The sequence below is a fragment of the Caretta caretta genome, chromosome 6 (genome assembly GCF_965140235.1).
Source record: "Caretta caretta isolate rCarCar2 chromosome 6, rCarCar1.hap1, whole genome shotgun sequence".
In the NCBI taxonomy this organism is placed as follows: Eukaryota; Metazoa; Chordata; order Testudines; family Cheloniidae; genus Caretta; species Caretta caretta.
In genome coordinates, this window is record NC_134211.1 from 96,932,755 (window position 1) to 96,951,304 (window position 18,550).

Below are 18,550 nucleotides of genomic sequence, written 5' to 3' on the forward strand. Positions count from 1 at the left end.
GAACAGACCCAGATGTCATGATGACCAGGACTGTGCTGACCCATGAGGCAATGGATAGTGCCTGGCTCCTGTGGATGGTGGTGGACAGGCCATCCAGCAGCATATCACAAGGGTGTTGTGTCCAAGTCCAGTTTGCAGCGCTGCATACATGCACTCAAGGAGATCCCCATGAAACTGCAGCGGCACAGGAGCCAGCAAACAGAGCTGTAAACAGGTGAGTTTGAAAGGGGATTTTGTCTTGTGGTGCTTGTTTGGGGTTTGTTTTTGCTGTGGGTTCTGGTGTTTTGGTGTGGTTTGTGTTTTCCAGATTAACAGGATTTAGGTGAGAAGGCTGACAGATACAGAGGCAGCAGTGGGAGTGACACATGTAGTGGAAGACACAATGAAGATGACTGGATGTGGAAGCTGTGGTATGTACATGATCCTGGAGGGGGAACCTGGAATGAGTTTTGTCTGCATGAAGTGCCGTCTGATAGAGCTGATGGAAGAAAAGACATGAGGATTGGACATGCAGGTGGAAAGTCTAGTTGAGTTTAGAAGGGCGTTCGAGTGGATTATGGAGCAAAGACATGAGGTAGCTGAAGGAAAAAGCTCATGCTTGCAGATGGAAGCAGGACTGAAGAACTCTGAGGAGAGACTGCTGGGTGAAGAAAATGGACAGTGGAAGCATGTGATTAAGAGAACCAGGCAGAGGAAAAGACAGGCTAGTGAAGGAGAAATGGAGCTCAAGAACAGGTTTGCAGAGTTGGAAAATGAAGAAGGGGCTCAGCAGGTGGTCACTGAAGGGAAGGGCAAGGAAGAAGAGAACAGCAGCTAGTCCTATAGGAAAAGGGGAAGAGTCAATGGAGTCTACACCAAATATGAGCCCCAGGAGGATACGGGATAGGTTGCAGAGGATTACAAGGGAGAATAGGAATAGAAAGAACTTGCAGCCAGAGGGAACAGGGGATAGACCGGAGAATCACACCGTCACCAGGAAAAGGCAAGTCTACGTGATCGGGGACTCTTTACTGAGAAGAATATACAGGCCTGTAACCAGAGCTGATCCAGAGAATAGAAGGGTGTGCTGTCTTCCAGGTGCTAAAATACAGGGTGTGGACCTGAGGTTGAAAAGGATCCTAAAGGAAGCGGGAAAGAATCCACTGATTGACTTTCATGTGGGAACAAATGATACCAGTAGATTCTCGCTGGAACGTTTCAAGGGAGACTATGCCAGGCTGGGGAAGACACTTAAGGAAATTGAGGCTCAGGTGATCTTCAGTGGGATTCTGCCTGTTCCTAGAGAAGGGCAACAAAGGTGTGACAAGATTATGACTATCAACAGATGGCTCAAACAGTGGTGCTATAAAGAGGGCTTTGGGATGTACAGCCACTGGGAGGCATTCATGGACAGAGGCCAGTTCTCTCAGGATAGACTTCATCTGAGTAGGGAAGGAAATAGACTTCTAGGATGGAGGCTGGCACACTTGATCAAGAGAGCTTTAAACTAGGAATTTGGCAGAGATCGTCGGGAGATGTCCATGTAATCTCCACACTGGATATCAGCATTGAGAGGGAAGAAAACAAATTAAGAAAGGATAAAGCAGTGGGTAGGAGAATGGACATAAGGAGGAAGGGCAGTGTGGATACCAGTCTAATAAGTCATACTGGCTGTAGAATGTCCATGCCTAATTGGGTAAAGAATGTGAGCGAGGCCAAACAGCAAAAATTAAGATGTTTGTACACCAATGTGAAGAGTCTAGGTAACAAAATGGAGGAACTAGAGCTACTGGTGCAGGAAGTGAAACCAGATATTATAGGAATAACAGAAACATGGTGGAATAGTAGTCATGACTGGACTACAGGTATTGAAGGGTATGTGCTGTTTAGGAAAGACCGAAATAAAGGTAAACATGGTGGAGTAGCCTTGTATATCAATGATGATGTAGAATGTAAAGAAATAAGAAGTGATGAAATGGATAAGACTGAGTCAGTCTGGGCAGAAATCACATTGGGGAAGAAAACTACTAGAGCCTCCCCAGTGATAGTACTTTGGGGTGTGCTATAGACTGCCAGGATCTAATTTGGATATGGCTAGAGCCCTCTTTAATGTTTTTAATGAAGTAAATACTAATGGGAACTGCGTGATCATGGGAAATTTTTACTTCCCAGATATAGACTGGAGGACAAGTGCTAGTAATAATAATAGGGCTCAGATTTTCCTGGATACGATAGCTGATGGATTCCTTTACCAAGTAGTTGCTGAACTGACAAGAGGGGATACCATTTTAGATTTGGTTTTGGTGAGCAGTGAGGACCTCATAGAAGAAATCACAGAGAAGAGTATAAAAATATTGCTTGGGCATGCAGGAGTGAGAAATTAGGAAGGCCAAATCACACCTGGAGTTGCAGCTAGCAAGAGATGTTAAGAGAAACAAGAAGGGTTTCTTCAGGTACGTTAACAACAAGAAGAAATTCAAGGATCCTTACTGAATGAGAGAGGCAACCTAGTGACAGAGGATGTGGAAAAAGCTAATGTACTCAATGCTTTTTTTTTTTTTTTTTTTTTGCCTCAGTCTTCACAAACAAGGTCAGCTCCCAGACTACTGCACTGGGCAGCACAGCATGGGGAGGAGGTGACTAGCCCTCTGTGGAGAAAGAAGTGGTTCGGGACTATTTAGAAAAGCTGGACGAGCACAAGTCCATGGGGCCAGATGCGCTGCATCCGAGAGTGCTAAAGGAGTTGGCGGATGTGATTGCAGAGCCATTGGCCATTATCTTTGAAAACTCATGGCAATCGGGTGAAGACCCGGACAATTGGAAAAAGGCTAATGTAGTGCCCATCTTTAAAAAGGGAAGGAGGAGGATCCTGGGAACTACAGGCCAGTCAGCCTCACCTCAGTCCATGGAAAAATCATGGAGCAGGTCCTCAAGGAATCAATTCTGAAAGCACTCAAAGGAGAGGAAACTGATCAGGAACAGTCAGCATGGATTCACTAAGGGCAAGTCATGCCTGACTAATTGCCTTCTATGATGAGATAACTGGCTCTGTCAATGAGGAGAAAGGAGTGGACGTGTTGTTCCTTGACTTTAGCAAAGCTTTTGACATGGTCTCCCACAGTATTCTTGCCAGCAAGTTAAAGAAGTATGGGCTGGATGAATGGACTATAAGGTGGATAGAAAGCTGGCTAGATTGTCGGGCTCAACGGGTAGTGATCAATGGCTCCATGTCTAGTTGGCAGCCGATATCACATGGAGTGCCCCAAGGGTCAGTCCTCGGGCCAGTTTTGTTCAATATCTTCATAAATGATCTGGAGGATGGTGTGGATTGCACCCTCAGCAAGTTTGCAGATGACACTAAATTGGGAGGAGGTAGATACGCTGGACTGTAGGGATAGGATACAGAGGGCCCTAGACAAATTAGAGGATTGGGCCAAAAGAAATCTGATGAGGTTCAACAAGGACAAGTGCAGAGTCCTGCACTTAGGATGGAAGAATCCCATGCACCGCTACAGACTAGAGACCAAATGGCTAGGCAGCAGTTCTGCAGAAAAGGACCTAGGGGTTACAGTGGATGAGAAGCTGGATATGAGTCAGTGTGCCCTTGTTGCCAAGAAGGCCAATGGCATTTTGGGATGTATAAGTAGGGGCATTGCCAGCAGATCGAGGGACGTGATCATTCCCCTCTATTTGACATTGGTGAGGCCTCATCTGGAGTATGGTGTCCCGTTTTGGGCCCCACACTACAAGAAGGATGTGGAAAAATTGGAAAACGTCCAGCAGAGGGCAACAAATGATTAGGGGCCTGGAACACGACTTATGAGGAGAGGCTGAGGGAACTGGGATTGTTTAGTCTTCAGAAGAGAAGAATGAGGGAGGATTTGATAGCTGCTTTCAACTACCTGAAAGGGGGTTCCAAAGAGGATGGATTTAGACTGTTCTCAGTGGTAGCTAATGACAGAACAAGGAGTAATGGTCTCAAGTTGCAGTGGGGGGAGGTTTAGGTTGGATATTAGAAAAAACTTTTTCACTAGGAGGGTGGTGAAACACTAGAATGCATTACCTAGGGAGGTGGTGGAATCTCGTTCCTTAGAAGTTTTTAAGGTCAGGCTTGACAAAGCCCTGGCTGGGATGATTTAGTTGGGGATTGGTCCTGCTTTGAGCAGGGGGTTGGACTAGATGACCTCCTGAGGTCCCTTCCAACCCAAATATTCTATGATTCTAAGAAATGGTTGTAGGGGAGAACCTTAGTTTGAGTGATTCATGAGCTAATTCAGTTCAAACTAAATGGAAGGATAAACAAAAATAGAACTGTAACTAGCGTTTTTGATTTCAAAAAGGTAACTTTAAAAAATTAAGGAAATTAGTTAGGGAAGTGGATTGGACTGAAGAACTTATGGATCTAAAGGCAGAGGAGGCCTGGGATTACTTCAAGTCAAAGCTGCAGAAGCTATCAGAAGCCTGTATCCCAAGAAAGGGGAAAAAATTCATAGGCAGGAGTTGTAGACCAAGCTGGATGAGCAAGCATCTCAGAGAGGTGATTAAGAAAAAGCAGAAAGCATACAGGGAGTGGAAGATGGGAGGGATCAGCAAGGAAAGCTACCTTACTGAGGTCAGAACATCTAGGGATAAAGTGAGAAAGGCCAAAAGTCAAGTAGAGTTGGACCTTGCAAAGGGAATTAAAACCAATAGTAAAAGGTTCTCTATCCATATAAATAAGAAAACAAAGGAAGAAATGGGACCGCTCAACACTGAAGATGGAGTGGAGGTTAAGAATAATCTAGGCATGGCCCAATATCTAAACAAATACTTTGCCTCAGTCTTTAATAAGGCTAATAAGGATCTTAGGGATAATGGTAGCATGACAATTGGGAATGAAGATATGGTAATATCTACCTCCATATCTGAGGTAGAAGCCAAACTCTAACAGCTTAATGGGACTAAATCAAGGGGCCCAGATAATCTTCATCCAAGAATATTAAAGGAATTGGCACATGAAATTGCAAGCCCATTAGCAAGAATTTTTAATGAATCTGTAAACTCAGGGGTTGTACCATAGAACTGGAGAATTGCTAACATAGTTTCTATTTTTAAGAAAGGGGAAAAAAATGATCCAGGTAACTATAGGCCTGTTAGTTTGACATCTGTAGTATACAAGGTCTTGGAAAGAATTTTGAAAGAGAAAGTAGTTAAGGACATTGAAGTCAATGGTAAATGGGACAAAATACAACATGGTTTTACAAAAGGCAGATCTTGCCAAACCAACCTGATTTCCTTCTTTGAGAAAGTAACAGATTTTTTAGACAAAGGAAATGCAGTGGATCTAATTTACCTAGATTTCAGTAAGGTGTTTGATACGGTGCCACATGGGGAATTGCTAGTTAAATTGAAAAGATGGGGATCAATATGAAAATTGAAAGGTGGATAAGGAATTGGTTAAAAGGGAGACTACAGCGGGTCATACTGAAAGGTGAACTGTCAGACTGGATTGAGGTTATCAGTGGAGTTCCTCAGGGATCGGTTTTGGGACCAATCTTTTTTTTTATTTCTGACCTCGGCACAGAAAGTGGGAATGTGCTAATAAAGTTTGCGGATGATACAAAGCTGGGAGGTATTGCCAATTTAGAGAAGGACTGGGATATCATACAGGAGGATCTGGATGACCATGTAAACTGGACTATTAGGATGAAATTCAATAGTGAAAAGTGCAAGGTCATGCATTTAGGGATTAATAACAAGAATTTTAGTTATAAGATGGGGATGCATCAATTAGAAGTAACGGAGGAGGAAAAGGACCTTGGAGTATTGGTTGACCACAGGATGACTATGAGCTGCCAATGTGATATGGCCGTGAAAAAAGCTAATGCGGTCTTGGGATGCATCAGGCGAGGTATTTCCAGTAGAGATAAGGAGGTGTTAGTACCGTTATACAAGGCACTGGTGAGACCTCATTTGGAATATTGTGTACAGTTCTGGTCTCCCATGTTTAAGAAGGATGAATTCAAACTGGAACAAGTACAGAGAAGGACTACTAGGATGATCCGAGGAATGGAAAACCTGTTTTATGAAAGGAGACTCGAGCTTGGCTTGTTTAGCCTAACCAAAAGAAGGTTGAGGGAAGATACGATTGTTCTCTATAACATCAGAGGGATAAATACCATAGGGGGAGAGGAATTATTTAAGCTCAATACCAATGTGGACACAAGAACAAATGGATATAAATTGGCCATCAGGAAGTTTAGACTTGAAATTAGACAAAGGTTTCGAACCATCAGAGGAGTGAAGTTCTAGAATAGCCTTCCAAGGGAAGCAGTGGGGGCAAAAGACCTATCTGGCTTCAAGATTAAACTCGGTAAGTTTATGGAGGAGATGGTATGATGGTATAACATGATTTTGGCAATTAATTGATCTTTAACTATTCATGGTAAATAGGCCCAATGACCTGTGATGGGATGGGATCTGAGTTACTACAGAGAATTCTTTCCTGGGTATCTGGCTGGTGAATCTTGCCCACATGCTCAGGGTTCAGCTGATCGTCATATTTGGGGTTGGGAAGGAATTTTCCTCCAGGGCAGATTGGAAGAGGCTCTGGGGGTTTTTCGCCTTCCTCTGTAACATGGGGCATGGGTCACTTGCTGGAGGATTCTCTGCACCTTGACCTCTTTAAACCATGATTTGAGGACTTCAATAGCTCAGACATAGGTGACAGGTTGGATGAGGAGTGGATGGATGAGATTCTGTGGCCTGCATTGTGCAGAAGGTCAGACTAGATGATCATAATGGCCCCTTCTGACCTTAATATCTATGTTCTTGGGGTTGGCTACAGATGGTGCTGGGCTCGGGTTCAGCCTCAAATTTTGGCTAGGACTCAGGTTTCTTCAATGACTACCCCAGTTCCTCCTCTTCCTCCTATTGCTGCTGCCACAGCAGTGTTGCAGCGTGAATATGCTACTTTTTTATCATGCTTGACCATGCTCGGTGGCCTCCCCCTCCCTTCCCAGTAGCTACTTCTCCTTCCTGAGTCCACCCTCTTCCACCCATAAACATCCCTTCCAACTCCCTAGCCCGTCTTCTCCCTCCCCAGAATACCCTCCCTGCCTCCTTGCCCTAGTTATAGGTGGTTCCCCTTCCTTGCCCTATCAAACTACCCAATCTGCCCCTCACCTCAAATCTGAGCCTCTTGAGATGCCCCACAAGCTACCCTACCACCTACACCTAGTTCTGCCCAACTATTATGACCCCAAATAGATCTCCTCGCTTTTTTTCTGGCCTATGCTCAGCACCTGGCTCATGCTTGCCGTACACTCCCCTGTGGCTCACATGAGTTTTTTATGCCTGGAGTGTGGAGCCTTGCATCAATCGGTGACTCATATTCTGCCCTGTGTGCTACAAGGGCTGGTGATAAGATACCTGGAGTGGGATAGTACTGCCCCACCATCTAAGACTTATGTGCCTACGAAACTTTGATGGCAAAAAATTAGGCATCTACAGGGTTAGCTGGCAGCCAAGCAGGAATTTCATAAATCACAAATGGTGCCACAGATGGGACTTAGGCACCTAAAATTGGAACTTCAGTACCTAAAAATGGGAGTTAGGTGCCCAAGTCTCTTCCTGGATTGCACCCAATATAGTTATCCATTTGGAATATGGCCATGACATTTTTACAATGTGTGCGATCCAAATGACAGTGAACCATATTCTTCATTCGTTTACTCTTGGTTTATGCTGGTTTAGGTCCAGTGAAGCTATATCTAGTTACACAAGTCAGCAGAATTTTACTCAGAATTTCCAGCAGCCTTCTTGCATTTTAAATTGTTTGGTCAGTACTGCTTTAGAGGGTCTGCTATGGAATCACCAGTACTTGAGTTTTCCAGGGAATTCTCCTATCCAAATACTTAACTTAGCTTGTGAAATCTAACAAGATCACATTTGTGGAATGGCTGATGCAGTCCAATACAGCTGACATAAAGGAAATGGCACCTTAGGTGTTAGCTTCAGATGACAAATTAACAGCATTTTCTCCTACTTTTCAACATAACAACCTGTTCCTTGCCTGTGACAATTCATCAATGGTGACTGAGCTTCTGCTTTCATTCCAGCATCCACTAGCTTAACAATTAAACAATCTGACTCCGTGACAGCAACATGCTTGTGAGAGTCCTGAGAAGATTGCTCTGTCACTTTGACACTTTGTCAATGGGAAAGTCTATACAGCTGTGAAACAGTGGCAGGGAGGGCATCACATTTAGCTATAAAACCTACTTGATATGGAAAGAATTTCATGGTCCCTTAAGCAGGATGCCCAATGAACCTGAACCAGACTTTTTAAAGTAATTTCAAAGGCAGATGGGAGTACTGAGATTGGCTGATTATTTGGGTCAACCATAGCACCTGCTTTTGAAAACCTAGATTGCCTTTGGCATAGAACTAAATGGCAGGACATGCTTTTATATGTGGGAACATGACAGACAAATGTAATCCAGCAGCCACAGTACTGCTGAAATGCAGCACAGCCTGGCAGTTTTAAACAAACAAAATAGCAGCAGTTGCTGTGACGTTCTTGTGCTTTGGGTTATTGTTTTTGTTGCCCATTTCTTTCTGTTGATGAGCTTCACTCTCAATTTCCTCCTCACAAATAACTTCACTAGCTCCCATTTGAAAAAGGGTTGCCATTTGGCCACAGAACCTTTCTGATTTAAAAAAAAAAAATACCTCTTACAGAAATGCTTGTGGAAAATCTGACTGCAGCATTCTGTGATTGCTTTTAAAAGTCTTGAGAGAATGGGGCAAAGAATTGCCTTTATTTATGTATTTGCATCCCAATATTTTCCTAGCTTTTTTGTCATCTGTGTGAGTAGAATATTTTGCATGAACATCTCATTTTCTGATTTTGGGAAGATGGAGAGGAAAGATTTTTGCTTTGCTTTCATTTAAGATAAAGCATGCATAAATGGAAGGGTTTTAAGTATTAGTTTGCAAGTTCTGTGGTCATAAGTTAAAGTCTTATAAAGTGTTTCCTGCTGAAATGTCACGCTGGCTAGAATTCAGCAGCAAATAAATATTGCTGTCTTCACTAATTTGAAACAGTATGAGTTTTAAACTTCTAACTGCAGGAGATTTATTAAGATTGCAGTTTTCATCACCCTCCCTTCAGTCCATCAAGATATGTCAAAGCTGCATAAACTTTTTTTTTTTTAGTTTAGCGGCTGTGATTTGCATTTCTTTAAAACTATGCGTTAGATAGCAACAGTGTTAGAATCATAAGACTGAAATAAATGCAGCATTTATCTTTGTGAACACTAATCTTACAGCAGTTATTGATTGGAGGGGAAAGTATTGAATATGTTGTTGCATTGTGGTTACTTGAACAGAAAATAGATTCTTGTTAACAGCTGTGCTTGTTGCATTTTGCACTGCTACTGTGTTTGGGACATATTTAGGAAGGATCTATACCTCTGCTCTATACATTAGTTTTTATATACCAGAAGTACTGTTTTTAACTGCTAACAAAAGCTTCAATAGTTTCCCATCATCTCTACCTTTCATTGATATACTTACCACCTACAAGTTATCTAAAGATTTAATATACTAGAGATCATTTGTATATGACATAGGAAAGCCCCAATTAATGACATGATTACTTTAGTGTTATCAATTTTGGTATTTACAGTGAAACTCGCATATAAATTCTTCCCTTAAGGCACTGCTCAAGTAGCTGTGTTGGGCTTGAGGGTGGGAAGGGGCTCAAGCAAGGTCCAGAACTGGCGCTTATAGCTTGGAGTGGATGATTTGATTTCCCACTACACATCCTTTTTCCCCTGCAGATGAAGTCCTCTACATACAGCCCTTTTACTCAGGCTGTGGACAGTGACTGGCATTTAACCCTACAAAGCCAAAATGGTTATAAAGTGGACATAAAATGCTGGATGTTATAAAAGGAGGTCAGTGGGAGAGTTCAGAGAACTTCATTGGAGCCTTTTATCACAGATGGAAGAACATGAGGCAGATGCCCTGATATCCTTAAAAAGCCAACATCTATTTCAAAACATTTTTTTTCACCTGACATGAGCTTTACTCTGAAGAGCACAAAGAGAGCTTTTATAAAAAGGACAAAATGGCCCTAAATCATCCGTTCACTGCCTCCCAATAGCATCAGCTATATATGCCCTGATTAAATGTAGCTCTGGCTAGATTACTGGTGCATTAAGCAATTTTTAAAGTAAACTTTCTTCATCATTTGAATATGTGTGTGTGTGTGTATGTGTGTATATATATATATATATATATATATATATAATGTAGGAGACTGAATCTGCAGGAGATCAGATACGTGTGATGGGGAACCAAACTGTCTACTCCAAGCTGCTAACCTCCCCCACATATACACTGTCAAGCACAACACAGCAACTTGAGCAGTGCCCTGGGAAAGGAATTTACACCTATGAGTTTCATTGTAAATACCAAAAATGGATATCACTAAAGCAACTGTATATACATTAGTTACGTTACTATATATGTATAATAGCCCAGAGTAGGTTAATCTTTCTCTAAAATTTCTTCCTCACAAGACAACAAAATTCAAATCACAATCCAAATCATATATATTTAAAACAGAAATGACTCTAGGTCATTTACTCCCTCTCACTGGCCACGTAGGATTGTTTTCTGTAGTATATTTTCAAGGGGGTTCCCTAACTTTTTAAATTCAGGATATTCTGAGTCTCCTACCACTTGCCCACAGTATGTAATATTGGCTTCTTGCAATATTCCCTTTTTAAATTATGGTTGTACATTTTATACAAAAGGACACAATTCAGAGAAACTGTCAGTTACACATGACATCGTGAAAATAATTCCAATCCAGTTCCAAAGAAAACAAGAGTCTAATGTGCAGCCAAAGAGACATAACTTTCCCTCATGTCACTGAATCTACATTCTATCTTCAGTGCAACAAAAAGTCCTAAAATCCATCTGTTGAATAATAAATTAATCCAATTCAATCAGGACTAAATTCAGCAGCTTGGAAGCAGTTTCTTCTAGATACATTTCCTTCTAAAGTCCCACCCTACACAGAGAGGGATTCAGGGGGTATTTGTCTGTAGTGTGTCCAACAAGGTTTTGCATAAGTTTTTCCAGAACTTGTATATTGGCTCACAATAAAAAAGCATGTGCATACTATTTCCCAGCTCCTTATTTGTACTGCCAACACTTATTGTGGAGATCTCCAAAGAACACTAAGTATTGTGGCACCATATAGACACATTGCATCCAGCTACAATTAGTTTCAGGGGGAGATTTTCAAATGCACAGAATACAGTTGGGTGCCTAACTGCCATTGGAAATCCATAGAGTGAAATTTTATGTAGTGTAAATCAGCAGGAACCAGGTAACTAAATGTTCTATAGGTCTTTGATAATTTCCTCCCCTTATTTATTATGCTTTAGGAGGATGAGAACAAGCCACCCCATATTATTCCTCTGTGGTTTCTATCAAAATAGTGTTTCTCCTACTTCCCCAATGGAGGTATTTTAATTATATATATATTTTTCTCTGTAGCAATAAAAATACTTAGCTCTTAGATACAGATGGAAAATGTTACATAAGTGATAAATATAAATCATGATACTTATCCATAACAGATGGGGAAACCAAGGTCCAGAAAGAGAAAATGACATGTCCAAGCCCACACAGCACTTTAGAACTGTTGTAGCCATGTCAGTCCCAGGATATTACCCACCCACCTTGCTCCAGCAATTTAGAGGCAGAACTGGGAACAGAACACAGGTCTTCTTATGCTCAGCCTAGTGCCCTATTAATGCAACTGTATGGTGTCTCTACAGCAGACCAAAGAGGAGAGCTGGGTGAGGGTTGCCCCTTTTGGACAGTAGGCCAAATGCCACAGATGTGGGTTGTGGAATTTGAATTAGATAAAGTAGCCTTCTTATGGTCACTTGAATAGAGTTGTAAGGCTTTCTGAAACCAAGGAGAAATGGGCATGGTATAAGAACATAATCAGAGAGAGAAGCAAAGTGAGACGCTCTGTAATTCTTCACTACACACTGACCAGGACAGAGGTATAGAGCTGCTGACTGATCTGGGGGAAGCTGTGGTTGCTCCTATGTCCTTTATTTTATAGCACCCATGAGAATGTCTTATTGGTGCTTTCTGTGAAGCACCTCACAAAGAATTTTCACTCTCCCTGATAGATCAGCGAGTATACAGCATACACAGGAAATGAAGTAAAATGGAAGAATGATACAGGTTACAGAGATATAAATACATGGTTGTTAATTTTAGATAGACATGGTCTTGGTGGCTCTTTGTATTTTAAAAGGTGTGAAACACCTTTTTTAGTAAATGCTGTTTTCTTCTTCCTTACAAAGTGGTAAATCATTTCTCTTTATTGCACAATTTCTCACCCTTCAAAGTGACAAATTAACCACAGACATTGACCAGGAGTTTAGGGCCTGCTCCATTGGAAAGACTGCCATTGACTTTAATAGGCTTTGGCCTCCAAAGGACAAAGAGAAAAAGAACAAATGGATCCAAGCTGCAAAATTTCACATTTTCATGGTCAAGAAATTTTCCTGCTATTCACTCAAATTGTAGGATGAGGAGTCTTGATGTGATACAGAAAGAGGCTAAAAGTTAATGCAGAGTTTCAAAGATGACAAATGTGGAGATTGTTCAAATGGCCCGACTTTTCATGTCTTGGCCAAACTATGCACCATTAACTCTTTCAATCCTTCCTCATAAGTCAGTCCCTCCAGCCTCCTGATCGTGTTAGTTGCTCTTTTTACCTTATATACATAGCATAGGAAGGAAAGCAGTATGAAAAGCAAGAGGCCTCAGGAAGTGTTCTCACTTGCTCAGCAGTTTAAACTCTGCTCTCATAACATAGTGAGTCAGTTTGATTTGCTATGGTCAGAAACGAGTAAAAAAAATCAATCAACAAAAGAATCCCCATTGTACATCATTGGCTTGTTTTACACTAACTGAATGATTTTAAAATAAAATTAATTATGCATCCTTTTGTTTTTTAACAGGTACTTAATAAAGGACATCCTTGGGTGGCCAAGCTCCAGCTTTTGATGGGCACTTACAACTTTCTGAACTCCAGATTACCCAAAAGCTAACATTGTGTTTTAGAAGCCTTGATAAACATTTTCCTTTGGCATTTTTTTTTTCTCCGATCCCATGTGTATTCAGGCATGAGCAAAAGTGAAAAAAAACCTAAATAAAAAAGTTTGTCACTTTGACAAAAACAATATATAGGGTATTTCTTCTTCACAGGGGATTCTGTTTTTTTTCTCAGCCTAGCAGAAGGAAACCCAAAAGATGTGAGACAGTGGGCCAAATTCTGATTTGATTTACATCAGTGTAAATCAAAAGTGAAGCAACCACAGATTTACACCAATGTGACTAAAATCAGAATGTGACCTATTGACTGAAGATTGCTGCCAGGCTGAGCTGATTCTCTGTGTAGTGCAGCGCATGCTGGGGCCCCTCTGGTTTCGGCCCCTGTTGCCCACTCCATCAGTCAGGAACACCAGCTTGATGCAACACCAGTGTTCTATATTTAGAGTTGTTTTCCCGCCACCACTTTCCACCTATGTACAGGTTTCGCAGCCAACTTTGCCACGTGCAGGCCTGGCTAGCAACAGACCAAAAGGCTCCCTCTGTGCCTGGCCTTTCCTCCCAGCCCTTATAGCCCTGGCTAATGAGGCTGGCAGGTGCTGCCTGTTCCAGGGCTATCCAATCAGCCCCAATCCATTCCCCTTGATTGGGTCTGGAGTGGCAGGGGCTGATTAAGTGCTTCTCACTCAGCACCCTGTCACACACCTCCCAACTTAAGCCATGACTTGGCCTAGCCTGGCCTCTTCTCCCTTTACCGGGCAGATAGTCCTTTACCTCCTACTGGGTCATCTCCAGGATCGTCCTTGCAGGGTTCATTCATCCCCCACCCACAGAACATACACTGGGTACAGGGGGACAGTCCCAGAAGTCCGCTGCCATCCCTAGGTCTTCACACCAGCCTCAGGTTTGTTCCTTCAGCTGCTCCCATTTTTTCTCCTGTTAGGATCAGGGTTAGTCCAGCCTTCCTCCAAAACACGAGGGCCTCGGGTTCTATCCTGTCCACTGGGGTGTGGGCCTCCTTACTTGGGGAGTTCAGTCCTTACCTCTGCTCCTTTTCCTTCCCTACTCAGGCTCTGTTGTCCACAGGTTTTTCCTCTTCTTTTCCCTGTGGACCTTGGTCCTCCCTGTCACTGGTGTCCATTAGTATAGGGGGTTCTCCTCCCTTTGTTGGGGTCCCTTCCCTTTTCCTGCCAGTGAGTCTCCTCCCACTGCCTCCTTTCCCTTTTGGGAGGGGGCCCCAGTCTGTACCCAGTATGACTGGGTACGGTAACCCCTGCACTACCCCAACAGATTTCCAGGCAAATCTGCCCCATGCTTCCAGGAGCACCTGGGCCATGGGGCAGTACTTCCAATCCCCATGGATGCACTCCAGCTTTATCCTCACCCTGGGGATAAGCCAGTGTCGCTTTACCAGCCCCCTCTGAATAAGTGAGCAGTCCAAGGCCATGTCCACCAGACCCCTCTGGGGATTCCTTCCCACTCACAGTGGAACGGTGGCTAGTCCTCGCCTGTTCCCTTGCTCTCCAAGGTTAGTCTAGCAGCAAAACTCAGCTAGGCTGCATTCCATCTCTGGGCAGTCCCCCCGTTTTATGTCCTGTCCACCCACACTGCCAGCACATGAGCTGTCCAGGGCAACTGGGGGCTCCCTGGTCTCTTCCTTCTTCCCCTCTAGGTCCTTCCCAGGGCAGGAGAGGGAAGGGGAAGTTCTCAGGGGTTTTTTCCCCCGACTCTACATCCCAGCAGGTCCAACCCTCCTTTCAGGGGAAGTCCGCCTCCACGTACACCTCCAATAATTTAATGGCAGCCTCCACAGTGCCCAGCTAGTGTTGCCTGACCTAGGCTTGCATGGTCTCTGGGAGTCCCTGTAAAAACTGCTCGAGGATCACCCGATCCACAGTTTCCCCACTGTTTGGGTATCTGGATGCAACCAACGTGTGGCCCAGTCTGTCAGCTTCTGGGCAAAGGCTCAGGGCCGCAAACTCCCCGTCCACCAGGACGACTGAAACGTCAGTCGGTATTTTGCCACCAAAACCCCCACCTGGTCTAGGATGGCCACCTTCACCACCTCATAGTTTCTGGCCTGCTTGTAGCTCAGCGCCATATAGGCAGCTTGAGCCTTGCCAGCCAGAAAGGGAGCCAGTCATAGGGCCCCGGGTGCCCTATCCCATCTGGAGCCCATGGCTACTTGCTCAAAGGTACAAAGAAAGGCACCCGGGTCATCAGCTAGGCCCATCTTACATAGGCCTACCACCATCATGCAGGTGCCCTCGACTCCCGGGGGACTCACCTGTCTTTGTAGGAGCTGCTGCTGCACATTAGCCTGCTCCTTTATAAAGTCCTGGAGAGTTTTCTGTTGCTCTGCCTGCCAGGCAAGTATGGCCTGCCTCTCTAGCTGTTGGGATTTCTGGAAGGCTTGCAGCACCTTCTGCATCTCCTTCTGTTGCCTTGCTAGCCACTTCAGGGTTCCCTCCATAACCAGGCCACCAAACTTTTGCACTGGCTTCAAGTCCCAGGGGGCTTGCACAATGGGCCCCCTGGTTTTGGCCCCTGTTGGCCTCTCCAATCAGTCAGGAAGGCCTCAGCTTGATGCAATACCAGCATTGTTTATTTACAGTTGTTTCCCCCCACCACTTTCCACCTATGTACAGGTTTCATGGCCAGCTTTGCCAAGTGCAGGCCTGGCCAGAAACAGACTAGAAGTCTCCCACCTCCCTCTGTGCCTAGCCTTTCTCTTCCCCTGGCTTCCTCCCAGCCTCTATAGCCCTGTCTAATGAGGCTGGCAGGTGTTGCCTGTTACCAGGCAGGCACAGGGCTATCCAACCAGCCCCAATCCAGTCCCCTTGATTGGTGCTGGAGCGGCAGGGGCTGATTAAGTGCTTCTCACTCAGCACACTGTCACCCTCTGAAACAAAAAAAAAAAAAGCTCTCCATGTGTATCACTGAACCACTGGAAACTATGATATAAGCCCAAGTAATTCAGTAAATTGTGCATGTGAAAATCAACTACGAGTTTATTGTTGTCTCATAGAGGATGCCACAATATCAAAAACAGTTAAGTTTGCATTTTAGGTGCAGTTTCAAGTAAGGTCTTGCTTTATTCAGCTCTGATTATTTTTTAGAATGTAACTAATTCACTCTCATTATGCATCTCCAAGGTTTTACATCCATAAAAAATGTATTATAGGCACGAAATCAAAGCTTGGAAACCAAATCTCACCTCTGTGGCTTCTGTTTTTAAGACATTGAATCACTTATTTAGTTTTGTCAGCTGATTTCTATCTGACTCAACTGGTATTGTTCTTTTATCCCCTAGCCAACCTGGGTGTTTTATATCCACTCAACTACTGTCACCTGCTGATGTTTTCTGCTACCTTTTGTGATCTGTGTATTGCTTCATTCTCTTTCTTGGCTAGCATTTCTGTGTACCTTCAATATTCCTAGCCTTGTGGAAAGCCGCAGCAGCCATCACAAACAATAGATCTGCTAGTCTTTCTCACTGCTGGGTCTAGACAGGCTTTTCCTTGCACACTGCTTTGGTTTTTCATAATCTCAGCACTGTCTTGATACTGAACCTGATACAGATAATTCTATAGTCATCCATTGGTCAGTATTACAACATCACAGCTTGGTAAAGGGGACCATTTCCTCTGAGAAGATGTACTTTCTCCCAACTTTAAGGGAGAATTTGCCCTCTTTACCATTTAGCAATGTAGAAATTGCCACAGATGAACAGAACAATGGTCCTTCTAGTCTAATATATATATAGTATCCTGTCTCCAACAGTAGCCAGTGCTAGACGCTTCATGGGAAGGCGTAAAAACCCCACAATGTACCCAAATTTGCAACGTAATGCTGTGGGGGAAATATCTTTCAGAGCCCAGATGGTGTTCAGCATATGTTTTGAAAGGATGACTATTGATAACTCATGTAATTCTATTCTAGTTAGGGCATTTGCCATTGCTATTCATGAACTTCAAAATGACTAGGTTTTTTCCTAAAATCTTTCTAAGCTATTGTTCTCAATAGTAGTCCACACCAGTGAGTTTCAAGATTACTTACTGCATAATTATAACCAGAATAACAGTAGGACAACACAAGGTGATATGTGAGAAAAAAGTAGACACCAGGGTGTAAAGAACTTTCAAGTATGTTTCCTTTAAAATTATGTGTATGTAAGCAAGACAGAGAGAGAGAGAGAGACTATATATATGGACAGTACACATGCATTCAAGGTACTCATGAAGACTGAAAGGTCCTCGGTCTTGGGTTATGCTCCAGCCACCTTGCAGTTCTCCACCAGGACAAAGTAACCTTGAGCCAGTGGATCTGTCCATGAGGAATCTCTCTGTGTAGATGATACTTTGGTAGAGGAGATACTCAATGAGCAGCTGCAGCCTGGAAAAAGGGTGTGGCTGAGCTCCCTTGTGCCCTCACTGATTCCCGGCTTCTGAAATGGCGATGTGAAAAGGCTGGCACAGGTTAAAGCAGCCGTTAGGCATCTGTAAACGGTACCAGGCGACTAGCCTAGTGTAGAGCAGCCCCAGAATCAAGGGAATGCAAAGCACTCTTTTGTATCTCCCTTTTTAGGAGGGGCAAATTCTCCTGAGCTGGTACAGAAATGTTACAAATAGAACTGCTCCGGAATTTTCCATTGGTGTGATATTAGGACAGAAAACACAGTTTCTACAAAATCAAAAATTTCTGTGAGAAAATTTTGATTTTGATTAATTTCTTTTATTTTTCATCAGGAAGATCAGAATGAAAAATTCCATTCAACCAGAATCAGAATATTTCAGTTTTTTTAACTGATCCAGAATTTCTCTTTTTTTGAATCAGTTCAAAGAAACATTAAACTGCATTTCCGTTTTTATAGACTTGTGGGAGTTGCACCTCCAGCCCGCATTCTCTCCTATGAACCGGGCTCCCTGGCGGATTACATTTCCAATAACACAATGTGCGTATTTCACTCTGAGTGAGTTATGTGGTGCATCATAGGAGTCGCATGACTCTGTATTCGTTTAATATGGGAGATGTCATTCAGCCAGGGATCCTGGCCGATGGGGGAGTGGGGGCATCTGGATGCTGAACTTATAACTCCCATAAGGTAATTTGCCATGTGAATGGAATGCAGCTTAATGTTGAACGTATTCAGCATGAAGTGTTTCAGGTCAGTTCGATAAACTGAAATGAAACATTTTGTTTTCTGGAATATAAAAATATTTTATTTCATTTGAAAGTGTTGGCTCAAAATGTTTCAACATTTCCAAATCAAATTTTTTCAGAATTCCAATTCCACAAAAATTTTGAAATTTCAATGTTTCTATTCCTTTAAAAATAACGTTAAAGTATTAAAATTTCCTATGAGACAGAATTCCAGATTTAACCAGCTATAGTCACAAACATTATTCGGTGTATATATATATGGAGGTGAAGG